The sequence below is a fragment of the Hylobates moloch genome, unplaced genomic scaffold (assembly GCF_009828535.3).
Source record: "Hylobates moloch isolate HMO894 unplaced genomic scaffold, HMol_V3 SCAFFOLD_1, whole genome shotgun sequence".
Lineage (NCBI taxonomy): Eukaryota > Metazoa > Chordata > Mammalia > Primates > Hylobatidae > Hylobates > Hylobates moloch.
Genome location: NW_026652276.1, coordinates 230,472,461 through 230,497,183, shown reverse-complemented (window position 1 = coordinate 230,497,183; position 24,723 = coordinate 230,472,461). Strand labels below are relative to the sequence as shown.

The 24,723-nt window shown below is 41.4% G+C and overlaps 1 long non-coding RNA gene and 1 other non-coding gene across 7 annotated transcripts in view; one reads left to right on the top strand and one right to left on the bottom strand.

The window, feature by feature from the left end:
* The window catches only part of LOC131381204 (uncharacterized), an 83,758-nt gene that overhangs the window by 24,577 nt on the left and 34,458 nt on the right, over positions 1-24,723 (top strand). For all 6 annotated transcript variants that reach the window (XR_009209773.1, XR_009209772.1, XR_009209775.1 and 3 more), the window contains 2 exons: positions 17,932-18,077; positions 22,187-22,506. This is a non-coding gene — a long non-coding RNA (uncharacterized LOC131381204). The remainder of the gene's footprint in view (positions 1-17,931; positions 18,078-22,186; positions 22,507-24,723) is intronic.
* TRNAC-GCA (transfer RNA cysteine (anticodon GCA)) lies at positions 24,148-24,219 on the bottom strand. The gene has a single exon. It is a non-coding gene; the product is annotated as a tRNA-Cys (tRNA).

Sequence of the window (24,723 nt, the reverse complement as noted above, 5' to 3'; positions counted from 1 at the left end):
GATGCGAACCAGCCATGAGTTAACCTAACAATGCCATAGGCTGGACACCCTAACTCATACCCAGTAGTTCAACAATGTATAGCCAATCACTAATCAATGTTATTTCTGTAAACCAATGAGAATTCCTGTCAAACAATTTTTTTTATCAGCCCACTCCTTATTTCCTTCACCTTTAAAAACCTGCTTGTTCTTTGGCTCACGCCTGAAATCCCAGCACTTTGGGAGGCTGAGGCGGGCAGATCACCTGAGGTCGGGGGTTCGAGACCAGCCTGACCAACATGGAGAAACCCCATCTCAACTAAAATACAAAATTATCCGGGCATGGTGGCGTATGCCTGTCATCCCAGCTACTGGGGAGACTGAGGCAGGAGAATTGCTTGAACCTGGGAGGTGGAGGTTGTGGTGAGCTGAGATTGCACCATTGCACTCCAGCCTGGGCAACAAGAACGAAACTCTGTCTCAAAAAAAAACAAAAACAACAACAACAACAAAAAACACCTGCTTATTACAAAGGCCTAATGGAGCATATCCCAAGGCAACTTGGAAGCATTTCCCGGACAGCTGTGCTTGCTTTGGCTCAAGTAAACTTAACATTATATTTTGTGACTCAGCTTATTTCTCTAGGTCAACAAGTCCTTGAAATGAAAAAAGAAAAAGGGGCAACCTGCATGGTTACCTGGAGTCCCCCTCATCCTGGTCCTGCCACTAGAATCCTACTTGTAGATAATCCCAAGTATGGTGAATAGAGGTTGGACAAGAGCCAACAAGGTGGAGCATCTTTCCCTCTGACCAAATTGCCTGAACTGAGTTCATTCCCAGACTCAATTTTCCTGGAATAAAGAGGATCTTGGGTAAACTTGAGGGAGTCCTGTGTCTTACTTCAGACTGCTGTAACAAAAATCCCATAGAATGAGTGGCTTAAACGATAGGACTTTATTCCTCACAGTTGTGATGGGTGGGAAGTTCAAGATCAAGGTGTCAGAGGCATTCAAACCAGAGTGACTCCATCTTGAATAAGGGCTGGGTAAAATGAGGCTGAGACCTGCTGAGCTGCAATCCCAGGAGGCTGGGCATTCTTAGTCACAAGATGAGATAGCAGGTCGACAGAAGATATAGGTCATAAAGACCCTGCTGATAGAACAGGATGTAGTCAATAAGCTGGCCAAAAGCCACCAAAACCAAAATGGCGATGAAAGTGACCTTTGGTGGTCCTCACTGCTCACTATATGTTAATCATGCATTAGCATGCTAAAAGACACTCCCACCAGCACCATGACAGTTTACAAATGCCATGGCAATGTTGGAAGATACCCTATATGGTCCCCCTTGGTAAGGCCCCTCTTGGTTAAGAATGAATTTAGGCTGGGCATGGTGGCTCATACCTGTAATACCAGCACTTTGGGAGGGTGAGGTAGGCAGATTTCTTGAGACCAGGAGCTTGAGACCAGCCTGGGAAAGATGGTGAAACCCCACCTCTACCAAAAAAAAAAAAGCCAGGTGTGGTGGTGCATGCCTGTGGTCTCAGCTACCTGGGAGGCTGAGGTGGGAGAATTATCTGAGCCTGAGAAGTTGAGGCTGCAGTGAGATGTAGTTGCACCACTTGCACTCCATCCTGGGTGACAGAGTGAGACCCTGTCTCAAAAATAAAGAATGGATTTGGCTCTACAGGATGTTAATTGCTATTCTTTTTGGATTAATTCACCTTGCACTCTTTGCTGACAGCTGTGGGTGACAGGACTGAGCATATGCAGGATCACGAGATATGGGGAGCTTTTTTCTCCTGAAAGGGGGAAACTTGAGAGCTGATGGAACTGCTGGAAAAGATTCCTTCATGACTGATAAGCAGCTTCCTGAACTTTTGATTCAGTATAGCTGCGATGAGTGGGTCTTTCTCTAGCCTTCCTGAGCTCCTCACCTCCCCTGCCTCACTGCAAGCAGCACTTTCTTCCTTTCCCTTTCCTCCCTCTCTCTGTCTCACCTTTCCCTTTTCTATCTTTTCTTTCACTCAGGGCGACTGTCTGCTGTTCCATCTTGCCCAGAGACCACACGTTGAAACTCCTAGTAAGAGATCATTCCACTCCACTTTGAGTGGATCAAAGACAGCATGGACCAACGGGGGCAAGTTTGAGCTTTGCTAGGTTGATTTTGGGCACTGAGCAGGGTGGCTAGTGTCTACGTTTTGTCACACATATGTTGCTCCAACTGGAAAGGAAAATGTTAATTTGGTTTCCCTATGCAGCCAGTCGGGCGGTGTCTTGCAAAATTGAGAGGCTTTTTGCCTTTGGTTCCTTTGTAATGTGGCTTAACCCCCATAGCTATGGTGCAACAAGCAAGGCCATCAGAGCCACTTAGAGAAAGGGAACCCAGAAACCTAGCATGCTGGCAATAGGGCAAGAATTTCTTACCAATTAGACTTCTGGCCTCTCTCTTTCTAGGTAAACCAGTTGAATGAATGTTAAAAGTCACTGTCTCCTCTGCAAGGTTTTGACTAATGGGAAAAGGGTTTGTGAAGCCATTCTTAGGCTGTAGCAAATCTGGTGTACTTTGTGCTATGAATTTGTCTGTGTTGTTCTATCATAAAAAGGGATACCAAAGGATAAAATGTGGGTGTAGGGCCCAAGCCCACTGTTCAAGCCAACCTAGCAAACTGGTCAGTTACAAACTTTGCTGCAGGTCCCTGAAACAAAAACTGGATGAGATTTTCCTCTGGTTTTGTTTTATATCCTTGGGAGCTTGACCTTGTGACTATGTGGAAGTAGTTTCTTTTGACTTCCACCAACTGGAGGATGGGACTTTGGGGTTCATGTCGTAGTTAGCCCTAAAAATTATCTTGAACAGTAAAAAACCTTTGCAAGCTCAAGATTGGCTGCTCTAGGCTCCTTCTGGGAAGTACACTAGAAACAACCTAATGCTGTAGCTCAGTAGCTAAGGCTTTGTCTTTTTACAATGGTATCCCAGGTTCAACTCCCAGCTTAGGGAATGAGTCATTTCTGGTTTGACATATGTGTGATTTTGTTTTTCTGTTGTTTTTTTTGAGAGTGAGTTTCGCTCTTGTTGCCCAGGCTGGAGTGCAATGGGGCGATCTTGACTTACTGCAACCTCCACCTCCTAGGTTCAAGTGATTCTCCTGCCTCAGCCTCTTGAGTAGCTGGGATTACAGGCATACATCACCACACCCGGCTAATTTTGTATTTTTAGTAGAGATGGGGTTTCTCCATGTTGGTCAGGCTGGTCTCGAACTCCCGACCTCAGGTGATCTGCCTGCCTCAGCCTCCCAAAGTGTTGGGATTACAGGCGTAAGCTACCGCACCCGGCCTATGTGTGTGATTTTTGTCATTTATTGATTATTTTCCCCTGTGTGAACAACTTCTAACTTCCTATCTTGAATTTTCTTTTCTCTGAGCTACCTTTGGAGATTCTAGATCTTGTAAAATCTGCTTACTACTTCTTACAAAATATCTTTTATGCCATGGTTAAGTCACAACTTATGGTATAACTTAAGGTATAACTTATATACCTCAGTTAGGCTTATTGGTTTCACCTCAGAGGTTACCTTTAGTAAAATTGAAAAGCCAGAAATATTGGCTCTTTGTCCCAGATGGAGTCTGGAAATAAGAAATTTTTGGTTAAAAGTCAGCTTAATTAAAAACAGATATCCAAGCTATACATATATTTAAGAGGCATTTATGTTTTCTTCTCTTCTTGGATCTTGTTTTTCTGAAAAAAGGTTTGTTTGTTTTTTTTTTTCTGAGTACACTGAATTATTTTTCTCCATTTTGTCGTCTTGCCACTCTTGATGCTCATATGAAGGGACCTAAGATAATTTCTAACAGCCTGGGACTCCTTGGGAAAAATAGAGGAGGTGCCACAGTCCCTGTTTTTGGAAAAACCTCTAGTTTCCTTCTGGAACCCCAGAAATTGAAAGTGGATAGATGCCTCTCAAAATCTAAAGCTCCATTCTGTTTTGCATTGTGCTACCTAGCATGTTTTTACTTTTGGGGGTGTCAGAAATTACTTTGCACTATGAGAGAGCTTTTAGTTTTAGTACGTAATAATAGCTAGGTAGAAAATATACCTTTAGAGATGGATAATGGCAGTTATGAGGGGATTCTTGGCTCTTTGCATGTTTGGATCAGAGAAGCATACTTTTGGCCACCTAGAAAGTATGAAAACATTCCCCACCCCCACCCCCAGAGAGGTAAAAGTCCTACAGGAGATGGGCTGATTGGCTTTGGGTTGCCCACCAGCTTCAGGGGAATGGCCTGGAAGTAAAATGCATAGTAAAAGCATTGCACTTTCTGGTCCTGTAGCACTTCCCTCTTTTTGGGGACCCAGAATTCAGCATGAAAATAGGAAAGAAAAGCTTTGAAACAATACCAGATCTGCTTCTGTCTATTTATGTGTTATGTGTGATATTTTACTATTAAAAATATGAAAGAGCTCTGATTAATTGACTTAAAAATAATAAGCACTTAAATCAAATATCTTGTCAGAAAAATAGAAAATTTAATGCCTTTTAGTTCATGTGACTTTAGTAATCTTTAGGAAATAAAGAGTTTTAAAAATTATTGGTAAAATTAAAATGTCTTCAAAATTTAGATATTTGGTCTAGATTAGGCAGGTCATATACTGTGTTTACTAAGCTACATAAACTACTTCTTTGGCTTTTGATAATTGTTCAACTTCCTGCTTTGGACGCATTAGATTCTAGCTAAGGCCTGAGGATGTGTGGAGTTGGCCATGCTCACTATGGGATGGAAAGAGTCAGATTTTTTCTGCACTTCTGCCTGGTGTCCTGGGCTCTACACCTGGTACATAATGAAAATTGCTTACTTAACAGGTTTCTCACCAAAAATAAAAGTTGCTAAGAGTAAATATTGTAACATATATAATTAAGACTACTAGAGAAATAGTTTTACATGCAAGGTGTATAAGGAAAATAAAATGTGTTTTTGGTAAAAGATTATAATAAGGCATAGGAATGTGGGTTGTTGTTGTCATTGTTGTTTTGCCTAGTTTAGAGGGTTAAAATGTTGTTTTAAGTTAGATAGGATAAAGCTTCATGTTAAAACCTTCAGTGTATGACAATGTAGTTTTTTACATAAGGGCTATAAGAATCTGTTTTCTTTTATAACAGGACACAATTGGAGACACTGGTTATTTTACAAAGCTTTGACTGGAATGGCATGCTTTCAGATACAAACATACTGCTTTAAGGAATCAAAGTTGGCTTATAGAGCCAGTAAAAGCCCCTTAGGAAAACTGGTCTCATACTTTGCATATGAAATCCCTGTACAAGTTTCCTGACCTGTAGTAAGTAAACAATGTCACTTTCTGACAGGCTCAGCAGCCACCAAGTTATTTTGGTACCTCAAGAGAAGAAGAATTTACCCAGCTCATGCAGGTACTTGCAGACACAAACCCACGGTTGTGCTCATGGCTTTAAAAAGTCTAATAGGAGATTTTCTTTTTTTTTTTTTAATAGAACAAAGTTCCACCAAAGTCATTTTAAAAGGAGCATATATGGCAAATAATTATTCTTGCTGTTCTTTATGCAAATAATCAGCCCAAGTATAATAAGACTAAAGCTTATTTTGTAAACGAATCAGTCTTGCCATGATTTTTTAAAAATAAAAATGGGGACTAGATAAAGAAAAACTATGTTTCAAAAACTATGATACACCTCTTATTAGATTCTAGTCTCATCTATTGTTTTTGAGTTTTTTTCTGCAATTAAGACTGACCCTGCTTGTCCTGTGAACCAATCAGTGATCTCTGGCTGCTGCTCAGAGGAAATAAGAGGGATGGGTAATGTAAAAATCTGGATAAGTATTCTTATTCTGGGCATGTATTAGAATTGGCTAGCAACCTTATATCAGCTTGGTTCCAACAATTTTCCAGTTCATGAAAAGCCTTCTTATTGACTTATATTACTGCTTTACTCTTCATGTAAGAATGCAGGATAACCTTAGTCAATGTTTTCTTAAATTGAACACTTATTAAGCTTCCAGATACCATCTTTTGTTGGGATTCAGAGTTATGAATGACCTTCACCATACTGATGCTTTCTGACTGAATTCCTCCCTACTCTGAATACAAGAGACCTGATAGGAAGAAGTATCACCACCCCTATTCAGCTTGAAGAAGCTATAGAATATGGAGCTTCATTCCTCTGCAACCCTTAAAATTAAAGATTCCCTTATAAAAGGGAGAGGGGGAAATATGTCAGAGGAGTTCAAACCAGCGTGACTCTTGAACAGGGACTGGGTAAAATGAGACTGAGAACTGCTGGGCTGCATTCCTGAGAATTCTTATCACAGGATGAGAGAGGAGGTCAACACAAGATACAGGTCACAAAGACCCTGCTGATAAAACAGAATGCAGTGAAGAAGCCAGCCAAAACCTGCCAAAACCAAGATAGTAATGAAAGTGACCTCTGGTGGTCCTCACTGCTCATTATATGCTTATTCTCATGCATCAGCATGTTAAAAAACACTCCCACTAGCACCATCACAGTTTACAAATGCTATGACAATGTCTGGAAGTTACCCTATATTGTTTAAAAATGGGAGAAACCCTTAGTTCTGGGAATTGCCCAACACTCTTTTGGAAAACTCATGAATAATTCACCCCTTGTTTAGCATATAATCAAGAAATAACCATAAAAATAACCAACCAGCAGCCCTTGGGGCTGCTCTGCCTATGGAGTAGCCATTCTTTTGTTTTGTTTCTTCCTTCTCTGAGAAACTCACTTTCACTTTACTCTGTGGACTCACCCTGAATTCTTTCTCGTGTGAGAGCCAATAACCATTTCTTGGGGTCTGGATTGGGATCTTTTTCTAGTAACAAAGGTGCTGCCCAATTCAGTTCTTGATGTGGGCCCTCTCTTGGCTTACAGAGGGACACTTTCCTGCTGTATCCTTACACGGCAGAGAGAGTGAGCTCTAGTCTTTTTCTCTTCTTACAAGGACTGTGACAAAATTAAAAATACATACTTGGTCCACTTTTCCCCTTCCTGGCATAAAGCTCCTAAAACCCTTGGAATCTCTGAAGTAATGTGTGTCTTTTTGTGTGCTAATAAGATGACTGGTTGTTTGGGGCTCACTGGATAGCCTCAGTCTGGGGGTTGATTGCCAGGGGACCAATTATGTCATTTTTTTTTTTTTTTTTTTTTTTTGAGATGGAGTCTCGCTCTGTCGCCCAGACTGGAGTGCAGTGGCGCAATCTCGGCTCACTGCAAGCTCCGCCTCCCGGGTTCACGCCATTCTCCTGCCTCAGCCTCTCCGAGTAGCTGGGACTACAGGCGCCCGCCACCACGCCCGGCTAATTTTTTTGTATTTTTAGTAGAGACGGGGTTTCACTGTGGTCTCGATCTCCTGACCTCGTGATCCGCCCGCCTCGGCCTCCCAAAGTGCTGGGATTACAAGCGTGAGCCACCGCGCCCGGCCCAATTATGTCATTTGAGAGTGGGAACTGTCAGCCCCACCCCCTGACCTCCAGAAAGGGGAGAGGGGTTGAAGGTTGAGCTGGTCACCAATGGCCAATGATTTAATCAATCATGCCTATGTAGTGAAGCCTACATGAAAACCCCAAAGGACAGAGTTCAGAGAGCTTCTGGATTGCTGAACACCTGTAAGTGCCTGGAGGATGGCACATCTGGAGAGGGCATGGAAGCTCATGCCTATATCTAGTCCTTTGCATCTCTTCTATTTGGCTCTTCCTGAGTTGTATCCTTTATATTAAATGGGAAAACATAAGTAAAGCATTTATCTGATCTCTGTTAGCCATCCTAGCAAATTATTGAACCTGAGGAGGGGGTCATAGGAATCCTGATTTATAGCTGGCAGTCAGAAGCACAGGTCACAATCTGGGACTTTCCATTAGCATATGAAGTGGGGTCAGTCTCATGAGACTGAACCCTTACCCTGTGAAATCTGACACTATCTCCAGGTAGAATAGTGTGGCCCTTGTTAGGAAAGCCAGACAAAGACACTATGAGAAAAGAAATCTACATACAATATGCCTTATGAATGTTAATGCAAATATCCTCAACAAAATACTAGCAAATTACATTCAGCAGCATATTAAAGGGACTATACACCATGAAAGAGTGACAAAGGGGGATTTATTTTTGGAATGCAAGGATGGTTCAACATATGAAAATCAATCGTTATATCACATTAACAGAATGAAGGAAAAAAACCCCATATGATCATCTTGATTAATGCAGAAAAAGCATTTGACAAAATTCGGCATCCTTTCATGATTTTAAAAACACTGAACAAACTAGGAATAGAAGGAAACTACTTCAGCACAATAAAAGCCATATGTGAAAAACCCACAGGAAACATCATATTCAATGTTAAAAGACTGAAAGCTTTTCCTCTAAGATCAGCAATAAGAAAAGAATGCTCACTTTCACCACTTCTATTCCACATAGTCCTGGAAGTTCTAGCCAGAGCAGTTAGTCATGGAAAAGGAATAAAAGCCAACCAAGTTGGGAAGGAAGAAATAAAATTATCTCTGCTTTAAGATGGTATGCTCTATATGTAGAAAATCTGAAAGAATCCACAAAAAACTGTTAGAACTAATAAATGAATTCAGCAAAATAGCAGGATACAAAGCCAACATATAATAATCACTTGCATTTTTATACACTAACAATGAGCAATCTGGAAAGGAAATTATGAAAACATTCCATTTATAATAGTTTCAAAAAGAATAAAATAGGAATTAACCAAGGTGGCAAAAGACATGGACTTGGAAGTTTTAGGATTTTAGAAAAAACAACTACAAAAACTTTGCTGAAAGTAGTTAAAGATGATGTAAGTAAATGGAAGCACTCATCCCGTGTTTATAGATTGGAAGACTTAATATTGTTAAGATGTTAATACTACCCCCAAAAATCTACAGATGTAATGCAATTATCTGTAGATTAAAATCACCAAAAATCCCATCAAAATCCCAAAAGCTTTTGTTTTTCACAAATAGAAAAATGTGTCCTAAAGTTCCAGTGAAATCTCAAGGGACCCCAAATAGCTATAACGATCTTGAAAAAGAACAAAGTTGGAGGACTCATACTTCATGACAAAACTTGCTGCAAAGCTACAATAATCAAAATTGTGGTAATGGCAAAAAGGTAGACATATAGACCAATGAAATAGAATAGATATCCTAGAAGTTATTAACTTCATTATTACATCATATACAAAAATTAGCTCAAAATGAATTAAAGACCTAAATGTAAAACTAAAAGATTACAACTCTTAGAAGCACATATGGGATAAAAACTTTACAACATTAGATTTGGCAGTGATTTCTTGGATATGATAACAAAGGCACAGACAACAAAAGAAATAATAGACAAATTGAACTGCATGAAAAATTTGAAATTGTGTGCATCAAAAGACACTATCCAGGCCAGGCGCGGTGGCTCATGCCTGTAATCCCAGTACTTTGGGAGGCTGAGACAGGCAGATCATGAGGTCAGGAATTCGAGACCAGCCTGGCCAACATGGCGAAACCCCATCTCTACTAAAAATACAAAAATTAGCCAGGCTTGGTGGCAAGTGCCTGTAATCCCAGATACTTGGGAGGCTGAGGCAGGAGAATCACTTGAACCTGGGAAGCAGAGGTTGCAGTGAGCCAAGATCGTGCCATTGCACTCCAGCCTGGGCAACAAGAACAAGACTCTGTCTCAAAACAAAACAAAACACCTATCCATAGAGTAAAAAGTCAACTCACAGAATGGGATAAAATAAAATATTTGCAAATTATAAATCTGGTAAGGGATTAATATCTAGAGTATGTAGATAGCTCCTAAAGCTCAACAACAAAACAACTCAATTAAAAAATAGACAAAGGATTTGAATAGATATTTCTACAAAACAGATATACAGATGGCCAATAATCACATGAAGACACTTAACATCAGTAATCATTAGAGAAATGCATGAAATATCACCATGAAATACCACCTCACACCCATTAAGGTGGCTACTATTACAAAAACAGAAAATAATAAGTGTTGGAGAGGATATGGAGAAATTTGAGCCTTTGTGTACCATCTTTGGGAATGTAAAATGGTAACGCCACTGTGGAAAACAGTATGATGGTTCCTAAATAATTAAAAATAGAATTACTATATGATCAAGCAATTCATTTCTGAATAATACCCAAAAGAATTGAAAGCAGGGTCTTGAAGAGATATTAGTACACTCATGTTTATAGCATCATTATTTACAATAGCTAAAATGTGGAAGCAACCCAACTGTCCATTGATGGATGAATGGATAAGCAAAATGTAGTAAATACATACAATGGAATACTACTCAGCCTTTAAAAAGATGGAAATTCTGACATATGCTACAACATGGATGAACCTCAAGGACATTGTGCTAAGTAAAATACAACAGTCACAAAAATATAAATACTTTATTATTCCACATACATGAGCTGCTTGGAGTAGTCAAAGTCGTAGAAACAAAGTAGAATGGTGGTTGCTAGGGGTTCAGAGGAGGAGGAAATGAGAAGTTATTATTTAATGGATGTAGGGTTTCAGTTTTACAAGATGAAAAGAGTTTTGGAGATGGATAGTTGTGGTGGTTGCATAGCATTATGAATGTATTTAATATCACTGAACTTACAGTTAAAATGGTAAATGTAATTTACCACAGTAAAAAAATTGAAAAAGAAAATCAACGCCACATTCCTGAAGAAGTCTCAGAAAGGGGAGCTACCATTAAAGAGTTGAAAGTTGCAAGGATGGATATTTCAAACACCTGTCAATTTGTGTCTACCACTTAGTGGTGAAAATAGATGGGTCTTAGAGAATGGGGATGGTTTATAATGAATAGTTATGTGGTAATCTCAATTCTGTCTGCCAAATTAAATATTGATTTAATGTATATTGTCTCAATACTAGTCGGCAGAAGGCATTAGAAGCAATTTGTTTTTGCTTTTTAGGTACATCTTCACTGTCTTGCCCCTGAGTTACATTGACTCTAGCTTAATGCCACAATTTGGTCCACAGGGAACTTAGCCGTTATCCCATAGGACACCACAGTGTGCCTACATATTGATAGTATTCTTCTAGGACCTGGAGAATACCAAATATAAAGTAGTCTAGGTGCCCTGATAAGTCACAAGAGTGCCAGGGAATGGGAGAAAAATTGCATAAAATAACAAGTACCTGACACCTCAGTGAGGTTTCTGGGTATCTAGTGGTTTGGGGATTGTCAGGTTACTCCTCTCATGTGAATGATGAATTGGTAAACATTGCCCTAACCCTTCCCACAGCCATCATTAACACTAAGAGAGAGGCATAGTATTTGATAAGCCTCTTTGCTTTGATGGAGTGGGGGAAAATTGCCTACACTACATTTGTTTGTACTTTCTCAGCCCATTTATAGGTGTTGGAGAGGGTATGGAGAAATTGGAGCCTTTGTGGGCCAGAATTAAGTGGGGCCAAGAACAGGGGAAGACTCTCTAGCTGGGTCACTTCTGCCATTTGACTCTAATACCCAATAGATCTGTGTCCAGTGTCTATGGCCACTCAGGATACTGAAAGGGGCCTGTGACAAGCCAGGACAGGACAATCACCAGAGAGGATTGCAAATTCTTGGTGCAAATCAATGCCTTATTCAGCAAGTGGCAATTCTCCTTCAGAGAAAGAGTTTTTGTCTTGAAATTAGACCAGGTATATCTTGGATTGGAATCAGTGTTACAGGCAGGTCTTTGTTCTTAGAGCTCCCAAGATGGTGGCAGGCGGCTCCCAAGATGTGGCGGGCCACTCCCAAGATGGCAGCAAACCTTTTGTTCTCTGACCTGAGGTTCTTGGCCTCACGGATTCCAAGGAATGGAACCTTGGGCCATGTGGTGAGTGTTATAGCTCTATTAGAAGCTGTGAGTCACAGAAGAGAACCATAGAACCCAGTGACTAGTGTTCAGCTCAACTAGGACGAAGCTGGGCACTTACCTGTGCAGGAACAATGGCAAGCCTTTAGCCCAATCGGGAGCGGCAATGGGCACCTTGCTGGATCAGGAGTGCAACGGACACCCTGCTGGATCCAGAAGGGTGGAAGTCAACGGCAGCTCTGGGTCGGCGGCAAACAGCAGTGCTGGACGGTGAGCGAAAGTTCAGCTTGAGCCGTAACAAACACGGACCAGAAGAGTGTGCAGTTGCAAGATTTAATAGAGTTAAAACATCTCCCATATACGGGAGGGGACCCAAAGGGGGTTGCCGCTCCCTGCTCGAAAGCCTGGGTTTATATCCCAATCGTTGTCCCTCCCCCTGTGCTCTCAGGCAATATATGATCTGACTATTTCTTTACCTCCTGCTTTTAGCCTCATTTGTATTTTAGTGAGCCCTCTTTACTACCTGATTGGTCAGGTGTGAGCTGAGTTACAAGCCCCGTGTTTAAAGGTAGATGCAGTCACTCTCCCCAGCTAGGCTTAGGAATTCTTAGTTGGCCTGGGAAATCCAGCTAGTCCTGTCTCTCAGTACCCCCTCTCAACAGGAAAACCCAAGTGCTGTTGGGGAGGTTGGCCAATGACAGCTCTTAACTGCTTCCTGCTGAATTGGGGCATAGTAGGGGTCATGCAGTTGAGATTTCCTCTGGAGGGGTGCCTTCAATGTCATCAACATCAGAGCATGGGCTAGCAGGCTGGTCCAGGGGTCCGCGGTAGATCTTAGTCATGGACTGCATCTGGGGCTCCATTTGAAGAACCATTTGTAGTTTTACAGCTTCGATTCTGGAAGAGACAAACTTAACAAGGAAGTTAAAGATACAGGGATTGAAATTTATGGCCTGAAGTGCAGGGGATTGTTTCTTTGGCACACTTCACAGGCCCTAACTATCTGCTTGATAGTCTTGAAAAGTCCTGGTCCAGTAAATAATGATTTGGCCATCCAATGGGTGCTATCAATGCCTAAGTGAAAGGTCTGGTGAAGGGTTTTAAGTAATTTCCATTGGTTAGCTGCAGGCAAAAGTATTTTTCTTCTTCGATGGCTAGCCATCCTGAGGAGAGGAAACTTCATCCTCGTGAGGTTCCCCATTCTGTTTCTTCTGCTGAGTACTGGGGCTTGGTTTCCTGGAGGGGATTACCCCATACTAGGGGTCCTTCTATCAGCATTTCTAATGGAAGGTCCCACCTTGCAGCTCTTTTGGTTTCAATATCCGCTTGGTGGTTCCCTTCTATTTCCCTTTCCTTTCCTTTCTGATGACCCTGGCAGTGTAGGACTGCCACCTCTTTATGTTTCTGTACAGCCAATAATAATCTCTTAATGGCTTCCTGATGTTTGATAGGTGTTCTCTTGGAAGTTAGGAATTCCCTTTCTCTCCATATTGCTGCGTGGGCATGGAGGACTAGGTAAACATACTTAGAGTCTGTATATATATTTACCCTTTTTTCCTTCTCCTATGTTCAGGTGTATAATGGCCCCTGTTTTTGCTAGAACGTCTCTCCCTAACAAAAGAGTGGGGCTTTCAGGCATAATTAGAAAGGGATGTGAAAAGAGTAAAGTTCCCCAGTCACAACTTAGGGGCTGAGAGAAGTATCTAGTGACTGCTTGTCCTAGGACCCCTCAGATGGTGACAGATCTGGAAGACAGTTGTCTGGGACAGGACAGTAAGACTAAGAAGGCCACGCCGGTGTCCAGGAGACAGTTAACCTCCTGGCCCTCAATCGTCAAGCATACCCAGGGCTCTGTGAGGGTGATGGCATGGGCTAGCACCATTGCCCTGGGCACCCTCAGTCGTGCTGCTGGATCATCTGGTTAGTGGCTTCTGACTCAGATGACCTTCGTCCCCTGGGGCAGTGGGCCTTCCAGTGATTTCCTTGACATAAGGGGCATGGACAAGGGGGTGGCTTATTTCTATTTGGACAATCTTTTTTAAAGTGTCCTTGCAAACCGCACTGGAAGCAAGCCCTATTAAGCATTCGATTTGCCCAGCCTTTCCCTGTTCCGGAGTCTCCAAAGTCCACTTGTCTGAGGGCCACGACTAAAGCGGTGGCCTTCTTTTTATCCCGTTTCTCCTGTTCCACCTGCTTCTCCTGATCTCTGTTATAAAAAAACCGAGGTTGCCAAGTTCAATAGGGTTTCTAAGTTTTGCTCCGGGCCTAAGGTGGACTTTTGAAGTTTTTTTCTAATGTCTGCAACTGACTGAGTGATAAACTTATCCTTTAAGATTAGTTGGCCTTCAATAGAGTTAGGTGACAGAGAGGTATGCTTCCTCAATGCCTCCCTTAGTCTCTCCAGAAAGGCAGTAGGATTTTCATTCTTTCCCTGTGTTATAGTGGACATCATTGAGTAATTCAGTCTTCTTCCTAGTTTTCCTTAGTCCTTCTAGCACGCAAGTTAGCAAATGTCTGTGGCACCAATCTCCATGTTCTGATTCTGCATCCCACTGAGGGTCTACACTGGGAACTGCCTGGTGGCCTGTAGGGAATTGTTCTCTTTCCTGTGTTGTCATCTTATCCTCGACCTGGCTGAGATACCAGAGATCACGAAACTCTTGGGCTGCAGTTTTGGCGGCACTTTTCTCATTTGCGGTTAGTGTCTGATCTAGCAGTAACATTATATCTCTCCATGTCAGATCAAAGGATTGTCTTAACCCTTGCAAAACATCAATATAGCCATCAAGGTTATCTGAGAATTTAACTAGGTCTATTTTAGTTTGCCTCAAGTCTGAGAGGGAAAAAGGTTCATGCACTCTGACTGGGCCGAATTCTCCAGAATGCATCTTAGGGGCGTTTTTCCTTTGGGGGGAACTTTTCCTATCTGAAACAAGAACATAGGGATGCCAAACCCCTAGTCATTTTCCGATGAGCATTAGTCCTACAGTACCATCTATGGTCCTAATGCTTATTCCTTTCCAGGGTGCGTAACCACCCATGGACCTCTGCTTATCACATTAGTTATGCTCACCGATGTAGCAGTCTGCACTCCTTTTCCCGCCTTTCTTGACTACAAAGAAAGGGGTCTGGGCTGCTGGATTCTAGTGATCCTTTACCAGGGTGCCCAACATTGCCTGTGTGCTCAGGGGTGAGTCCTAGAGCTGGGCTGGGTTCCTGAGTATTTCGTAACAACCCAGCTGCCCCATCAAGATGCATTCCCATAAACAACAGTTCTTATGCAAATTCATTTCAGAGAGGGTGTAGGTAACCTTTTGAGTCAGGATTGAGAGAGTTTTTTTGATTCTGTAAGTACTTTAAGGCCAGGCTGAGTGCAAACAGCTCGCACAGACCAATTATTGGGCAATTCTTCTAACTTTGCTTCCACAAGTGTCTCCCTATCAATTACTGAATACCCATTGTGGTTTTTTTCTCAGTCACCCGGGAGAAACCATCTATGTCCTGTCCTGAAGGGAGTTCCTCCTGGGTCTGGTTGGACCTTTGTATGGTAATTAATATTTAAATCCCCTGTTAGGGAATCTGCTGGGTTAAGAGAATTTTCAGTGGTTAGTGTTAAATCACCTTTTTCTAATAGAATAGCCCCATACTTTAAGATTTTTGAGTTAGTAAGCTACCTTTTTGCTTTTTTTGCCTTAGGATAGCTCTGAACTGGTGAGGTGTGCTCACAATGAGGTTTCCTCTAAAGGTTATTTTTATACTCTTAACAAAGCAGTTGCTGCTACCGACTGAATGCATTTGTCCCATCTGCGGGTTACTGGGTTAAGGATTTTTGATAGGAAGTCTATGAGTTGTCAGTGGCCTCAGTGCTTTCGAGCTATGCCCTTGATTACACTGACAACAAGGTGATATTGGCGTGTTATAGGGTCACCGAAAAGACCTTCAATTATTAACTATAGGTTTTAAATTTACCCTGGCTTTTAAAGGAATAGGGTACACTTTTTTTTCTTTACTACTTCTATTTTTCGCTTTCTTTCTCTCTTTGACTTTCTGTCTCTCTCTTTGCCTTTCTCTCTTTGACTCCCTCTCTATTTCTTTGTCTCTCTCCTCTCTGTCTCTCTCTTCTCTTTCCTCTCTCTCTCCTCTCTGTCTTTGTAGATGGATTTTGGAAACACAGTGGAAGGACATTCACTCGTTGCTCCCATTTGCCACTATAGGAATATGCGCCTCCCTTTAATTTACTCAATTCATTTTCATCCTGATCTATTATGTTGTTGTAGATCCAGTTCCAGTTGTTAAAATACTGGGTTGTCAGTTCTAAGGCCCTGGAAAGGGTGGTGGGGAATGGGTCCCACATAACTGCCCATGTCGAGAGCTGTATGCCTAAATTGGGAGGACACCAGGGATAAGACTCCCTGGGTTCATAGCCTAGGTGCCTAAGGACACAGCATAGAGCTACCTTAGATCCCTTTGGAGATACAAATACTTGGGAGAGGAAGTGAAAGTCTGCTCTAATACTTGGGAGAGGAAGTGAAAGTCTGAAGCATTAGTATCTAGGAGGCAGGGATCAGAGGAAGTAGAATCAGAGGTAAGGAGAATTTTGGGGCTACACTTTCAAGAAAGTCATGGTCAGGACCCAGGAGGTATAGGTCAGAAGGAGAGGTAGGGGCGAATGCATGGGCAACTGTTGAGTAGAGACTTCTGGCTGCACCATGATCTCAATCGGCCAATGCTGGGAGTTCGGGACAACAGCTTTCTGCCTCTAGTCGACCCTCAGCTTCCCCAGGAAAATTGTGAAAGCAGAAGCTGGTTCCAGGCTGACCAATGCTCCCAACCCAGAAGGGTTGGGGGTTGTTAGCCTTTTCCCAGGAAGCCTCACACCTGAGTCTTTAGTCTGGTAGCCACGCTAATCGTTTTTAACCAGCTGACAGGTGCCCGGCATTTTCCTCCAATTCTAAGGAAGGATAGGATAGAATAGCAAGCAAAAGTGGTCTAATAGCAAGCAAAAGTGGTCTCACTGCTTTGGAGAATCCCCATACAGGCCACCAAATGTTACCGGCAGGTCTTTGTTCTTAGAGCTCCCAAGATGGGGCAGGCTGCTCCCAAGATGGCAGCAAGCCTTTTGTTCTCTGACCTGGGGTTCTTGGCCTCACAGATTCCAAGGAATGGAACCCTGGGCCATGCGGTGAGTGTTATAGGTCTATTAGAAGCCATGGATCATGGAAGAGAATGTGGAACCCAGCAAGTAGTGTTCAGCTTGATTAGGATGAACCCGGGCACTTAGGTGTGAAGGAACAATGGTGAGCCTTTAGCCCAGTCAGGAGTGGCAATGGGTGCCTTGCTGGATCAGGAATGCAGCGGATACCCTGCCAGATCTGGAGGGGTGGAAGTCAGTGGCAGGTCTGCGATGGCGGCAAACAGCAGTGGTGAACAGTGAATGAAAGCTCAGCTTGAGCCGTAACAAACACAGACCAGAAGAGTGTGCAGTTGCAAGATTTAATAGGGTGAAAACAGAGCTCCCATACGATAGGAGGGGACTCAAAGGGGGTTGCCCCACAAAGGGGTTTTGCCCTGGAGTGTTTTATTCTTGGATCAATAATTTGTTATTTGGATTATCAAGCAAGTATACTTTCAATGTAAATATTAATAATATAACTTCTTTGAATCTCTCTAATGTGCCTCACAGGATTTAACAATATGTAAAATTACATATTACAAAGATTAAAAACTTAGGGAACACAAATAAGCATCAAGAAAAAAGTAAAATTACCTATAATGCCACAAGCTAAACAAATGTTGATATTTTGATGCCTATTCATCCAAACCTATAGTTAAGAACCAAATCTCTTCCTGGGGGAAAAGTTCAGCTAATCACTAGCCACTTGGTGGTCTCCTATCAGGCTTTCCATCTCTTTGTCCTCCTGTATTCACTTAGAAATAATCCTACTCCTTTCCTAAAAAGAAAAAAGGAAATAGGAGCTAAGGAATTCAGTTTTATCATCAGACATTTTCACTTGTTGCTCTCCTATTTCTACCCAAAATAATTCTTAAAACCACGTTTGTATAATTTTCTTTCAGGTTGGATGAAGGAGTTTGTGTCATGCCAAAGAGAGCTAGAAAAGCCAGTTTAAAAAGGCAATTCATATTTTAAAAGCATCAGAGAGTTGCAGAAGCAGCAAGGACTAGAAGAACTAAAATTCCAGAGAGGAGAGAACCTTTTGAAAGTGAGTTGATGGACTGCAGTCACATTTTACCTGGGAACATTTTCCAATCTTGGGTGCAGGCTGATAATCTGCCTTAGGTCCAAGCATAGGGCTGCTGCTGAGGTACTGGAAACCCAGTGAAACTTTTGTTGGTCACTCAGGGTTGCTGTGACAAGACTGTAGACTTGGGGGACATTAAACATATAGCTGTTTTTTACCTCTAGACATTTTCAGAATTCTAAAACTATGTGGGGCAAGAGGTTATAAAATTAAGGAAACTCTCTAGGAAAAAGAACAGAATTTATAACAATTTCATGGTACTAAGAAAATGAAAATTTGTGGGGTAGAGAAAGGGGAAAGAACACACCAGGAGAGAGTGAAAGCCCTGAAGAAAGTAGTGAATTGACACTGAGGATCTGCAGCCACTGTTTCTCTGGGACACTTGCCAATTCTAAGCCCAGCTAGAGGCTGAGCTCCCAGTGTTGGCACCAGCATACAGGTGTCAGGAAATAGGAACACCAAAGGAGCTTTTGAACAGATGTGCAATGCTGAAGCATAAAAATGGAGACTTTAGAGTCCTTAAATACATAGCTGGTTTCACTCCTCAAGAAAATTGCTGAGTTGTGAAGCTCGATGAAGCAAGAATCTAGAAATATAAGCCCAAACTCTCTAAAAACAAGAGTGGATTTCTCTGTATTTGCGGGTTGAGAAGACAAAGACCTGCCAGGTTTTTTATTGCAAACCTGGTAGGGCAACACTCAAAAAGTGGAACAAGTCACAGATAGAAGGAGCATTACCAAAATTACATTTTCATTTTTCTTAGCAGGAAAGACCACTCATTTCCTTACTGGTTTAAAATCATCAGCCCTCCACTCTACCTTCTTTCAAAAAAGAAGAAGCAGGAGAAGGAGGAGGAGGAGGGTGAATTTTGTCTAGTAGACAATAATTTTATTGAGAGCCTTTATTCTTTTAATACACAATGTCTGGCATTCAATAAAGATTACTAGGTATATCAAGAGTCAGAGAAATATGAACAAAACCAAGAAAAAAACATAGAAGCAAGTGATCTAGATATCTTAGAATTTAAAATAACTTTGATAATATATTTAGGAAAACAGGAACATAGAAAAAATGTGAGAAAAGTGTGAATTTCACATTCTAATTTGTAAGAAAAAAAATCAAAAAAATTCTAAAACAAAAATTACAATATTTAACATTAAAATTTTAATACACGCATTTAACAGAAACTTAGTCACAGTGGATCACTGGATTAGTGAACAGAAAAACAAATCAATAGAAAAATATCTAAACTGAAGCACAGAAAGGTAAAGAATGGATGAAAAGAAAAGGAAAATAGGATATAAATGGGAAACAGTTAAAAGTTCTTACATGTCATTGAAATTCCAAAAGGAGGTAAGAAAGTGAATGAAGCAAAACTAAGATGTGAAAGGATAATTGACAAGCATTTTCCAAAACTAATGAAAAACATCAACCCACTTATTTAAGAAATTCAGTTAGTCAAAAGGAAATAAAAACAAAGGAGAATATTAACACTGTCTGTAGGTGATGGAAGAAAAGACAGAAGACAAAACATACAAACAAAACCAAAAGAAACCATGTCTAGATATGTTATCATAAAACCAATTTTTAAAGAGAGAGGAAGAGGCCAGGTGCAGTGGCTCATGCCTGTAATCCTAGCATTTTGGTAGGGCTGAGGTGGGTGGATCACTTGAGGTCAGGAGTTCAAGACCAGCCTGGCCAACATGGTTAAACCCCATCTCTACTAAAAATACAAAAATTAGCCAGGCCTGGTTGCACGTGCCTGTAATCCCAGCTACTTGAGAGGCTGAGGCAGGAGAATCACTCAAACACAGGAGGTGGAGGTTGCAGTGAGCCAAGATTGTGCCACTGCACTCCAGCCTGGGTGACAGAACGAGACTTCATCTCAAAGAAAAATTTTTTTAAAAAAAGAGAGAGAGAGAGAGGAAGAGAAATCTGAAAAAGCTGTCTGTAGGGAAAAAAAATCAAATTTTACAATTAGCAGATGATTTGCCAAAAGAAATTATGGGAGCCGGGTGACATAAAACAATATTTTTACAGTGCTGAAAGTAAATAGCCCAATTACTTTAAATAATATAAAAGTATTTAAAACTCCAATTAAAATATAAAATCTTCAGACTGAACGAGAAAACAAAACCACACTATAAGTTGCTTAGATGAAGCTTAAGCATAGGGTCACATATAGCAGAAAGTGAAAGTATAAATAAAAATATACCATACAAACAATAACCAAAGAGGCTAGTATGGCAATATTAATATGATGCAAAATAGACTTTAATTTGATAAGAGTTTCTACAGATAAAGGGGATATTTAAAAATTATAAGGAGGTCAATCTAGCAGGAAGCTATTATAATCCCAAATCTGAATGCACCCAAAAATATAGTGTGAAAATAAATAAAATAAAAATGGATAGAACTAAACATAGAAATAGACATATCCTTAATCATAGTGGCAGATTTTAACCCACCTTTTCCTGTAGCTAATAGAACAGGCAAATAAAATGTTGGTAAGCATATGAAGAATCTGAATAACACAACCAGAAAGTATGACCTATTTGATATATATAATGAACAGTGCACCATACAATAGCACATTTTATATTTTTTAATGCACACAGAACATTTATCAAAGTTAACAATATTTGGTTATATAAAGTAAGTTGCCACAAATTTGAGGATTGAAATCATAGAGAATGTTTTCAGATCATATTGTAGCTGAGTTAGGCTAAGTTGTGAGAAACAGAAATAACTAGAAACCCCCAGCCTCTTGGAAGCCAAACAATACACTTCCAAAGAACCTATAAGCAAAAGAAGAGACCAAAATAGAAATTAGAAAGTATCTTGAACCAAATGTTAACCAAGATATAACAAATCAAAATTCATGTGGTACAGGTAAAGTCATGAATTCAAGCTCTTTTTTGTTTGTTTGTTTGTTTGTTTTTTGAGATGGAGTCTTGCTCCCATTGTGCAGTGGTGTGATCTCGGCTCACTGCAACCTCCACCTCCCGGGTTTAGGTGATTTTCCTTCCTCAGCCTCCCAAGTAGCTGGGATTACAGGCATGTGCCACCATGCCTGGCTAATTTTTGTATTTTAGTAGAGACAGGGTTTCGCCATGTTTGCCAGGATGGTCTCGAACTCCTGACCTCAGGTGATTCACCTGCCTCAGCCTCCCAAAGTGCTAGGATTACAGGCATGAGCCACCACACCCGGCCAAAACTCATACTCTTAACTGATCAGATTATCTGATATTTAGCCTTATTTTTCTTATATCAGATAACTGATAACTGAGTATCAGATAACTGATATTCAGCCTTTTTTCTTTTCTTATATCTTCAACTAGGAGTATGAGTTTTAACAAGCATTATATCTATGCCTATATCTAAATATCAAGAAAAAAACCCAGCAATTTAACCTTAAATTAAAAAGAGAAACATAACAAACATCAGAGGAGTAATCAATGGAATAAAAAACAATCATACAATCAGAGAAAAGCAACAAAGCCAAAAGTTGATTTATTGGAAATAATAAAACCAATAAACTCTAGAAAGACTTAGTGCCAAGGCTGTTTCTCTTATCATGAAGTTCAACTTATTTTTGGATAGCAAGCAGAAAGGATAGGCCACCATAGACACTCAAAATGGGAAATATCAAATGTGTGTGTGTGCACATGAGTTAACTGTTAGAAAAACACTTTCTGGATTATTGGAAATATAGAAATATATATATATATTTGTGTGTGTGTATATATATATATATATATATACATGTAGGTAGAATTTGGTAAGTAGAACCCATTCCCTAGTGTTCTTGTTAACTAATCAGGGAGAACGATTGAACTTCAGCATTTTATCCTCCCTGGCACCATTATCTCAGGAACAGAAAAATATCCCAACAAAGGCTAAGGTGAGAGTAGAGTGTAGCAACTTCTTCCAAGTTTGAAAAGTTCTCCTGACATCTTCCAAAAATTCCCTGCAGCTATCACTGAAGTAGCAATTCATAACACAAGAGATGGGGAAATGTGACACCAACAAGAATTGCAGATTGGCAATTCTGCCTTTTCATTTTTCAGCAATCTCAGTTATTCAGCAGCAACAGCTGAGTGTTTTGGTGTAGTCGTGGGGACATCTGCACATTCCATCTGTGTCTGGAGAAGGCTTTGTAGACATCTGAGCTTTCCATTGTATGTCTTTGAGCTTCCTAATGCCGTCAGACTTGGCTGGGCGTTTCTTACTGCTCTGTAACAACAGCTGGTCTCTAAAAGTTTTGTCCTTCAGTGGGAACTTTATTCCAAGAAGAAGTGACACTTGAAATATTTAACAACAGCTACAGCACAGACACTGACCGATCAGAATGAATGCCAGCCATAAGCAACCATTGAATGCCTACCAGGTGAGTAAGCAGCCTTGAATCCAGGTGATCAATTACTCAGTTACTTTATCCCTGAGACCCTTTGGCTCCCAGATTGTCAACCCTGAACAGTCAAATGGATTTCTACTTTCTGCAATCCCAATCATGACAGAAAGTCCATCCTATATTCACCCCATTTTCTTTAGAATCCTTTTTCTGCAACCCTCTCCAATTGCAATTTTTATATCTGCCTAGTTACATTGTTACAGAAACTGCTTCTGTCCAGTAAAACAGATGAGATGGCCATTGTCCATGTGCTAGGGAGCCTGGGCTTCTGAAGCAGGGGGGATCCAGGGGGACCCAGGCAGCCTGGCTCTCAGGAAGTCACACTGGTTAGGAAGCTGTCAGACAGTGCCTGAGCTCTGCCAGCCCGGGAATGAATGCTAAGCTGTCTCTGCCTCTACAAGTCACTCAGTCTGCATGCATAGTGTCAGTCGGTGGCACTGGGTGGCCAGAAGTGCCAGGAAGACAAAGAGAGAACATGGCTTTTTCCTTCAGCTTCGGGGGCTGCAAGCAGAACCATGTCTTCCACTGTGCCTCACACAACTGGGGATCCTCAAAATGTGGACAGAGGGTTCACAGGGTGGGGAAGAATAGGAAGAAAAAAAAGAAAACACAAGAGAAATGCTCACCAAAGAAAAGCAAGACAAGACTGATCAGGTGTGCAGAGCAGATCTGGGCAGGTCACATGGGGCAGCAGTAAAGTAGAGAGCATGGGACAAACCGACCTCCTTACCCTCTTGTCCTCCTTGCAGGCAGAGTCAGCTGCAGGGGCCTCAGGAGGTGAAAGGAAACTGTTTTTGAATACTCTGGTCAGTATGGGAAGAAATTAGTGTAGTTAGGAAGCATATGAATTTGAGTCAGGGACCTGTGGATCATCAATCAAATGCTTTACTCAAAAACAACTAGTGTTGCCTTGAGCATGCTTCAATTCTGAACTTTAATGCAGGGAGTTGAGTAATCACTCATGGCCTGCCACCACCCCTAGCTGACTGTGCCATTGCAATTGGTCACCCTCCTACCATGCCCACAGCTTCATTCTGACTTCCCCGACCTTCCCACACTCTCCCACCTCTACACACCTGGCCACTGCCTATGCCTGCAGCTCAGCACCCCACATGCCCTCAGTGATGGATTGAAGGCAGGCACTAGCTTGAACATCACTGATACTTCCCACTGGGATGTTGTTTAGAATGACAAGTTGTTGTAAGTTCCAAAACAGTTTTCCAGCCACTTAGAATTATTGGATGTTAGGACAGGTATTAAGGGGATTATGTCCCAAATGACCCCCAAAAGTAGAAGTTCTCTGATTCCTCCTCAGTCCTACTAAATTGGAATTTCTAGGGAGTAATCTGTCTTTTTGATAAGATCTGTCAGTAATTCTGATGCAAACTCGGACTGGGTGACCTCTGATTCAGGCTGTCCTGCCATAATATAAACTTCAAAGAAGAGCAGCTAATTAGAACTTCTGAAATACATGCAGATTATTAGTGACTTGACCATGACTTGTGCCAGAAAAATGAAGTCACCTGAGAAAACTGACACAAGCTATAGGAAGGACAGTGGTGAAGATGACAAGCAAGCCTAACATCAGAAAAAGAGAACCCATAGCTAAGTGGCAGCAGGGGGCACCCAGATTTGAACTGGGGACCTCTTGATCTGCAGTCAAATGCTCTACCCCTGAGCTATACCCCCTTGCCTGGTGGACATTCCTCCTTAGCGTATTTCACTTGTGTCACCACACCCAAGTATTCTATAGTGCACTGTAAATTGTATTAATTCCTGGCCAGCTTATGGAAATTGGCAGCCCTACCACAAATGACTAGAGACTGCTCTTCGGGCCATGAGTTCACTCCTTCACTCCCCAAATAACCTCCTGTCACTTGTCTAATGGCATCTTTCTACCTTGTAGCCACAACCTGAAATCCTTCAACTGAGGTCTCCTCCTGTTCCCTTACTCAGTACCTGATGGGAGGATGGGAGTAGGGGTTGGGGGAGAGGCAGGTGTAAGTATCAAGGCTATTTTCACAACAATGTGTCATAAATCATCCCAAAATTGGCTGCATGAAACAATAAGCATGTATTCTCATGCTCATAGGTCAGCAGCATGGATGCCAATCAGCTGATGTAGGCTGGGCTTGACCTGGTGTATCTGCTTCAAGCTGTGGGTCCATCTGTGCTTGGTTTCTGTCTGAGCTG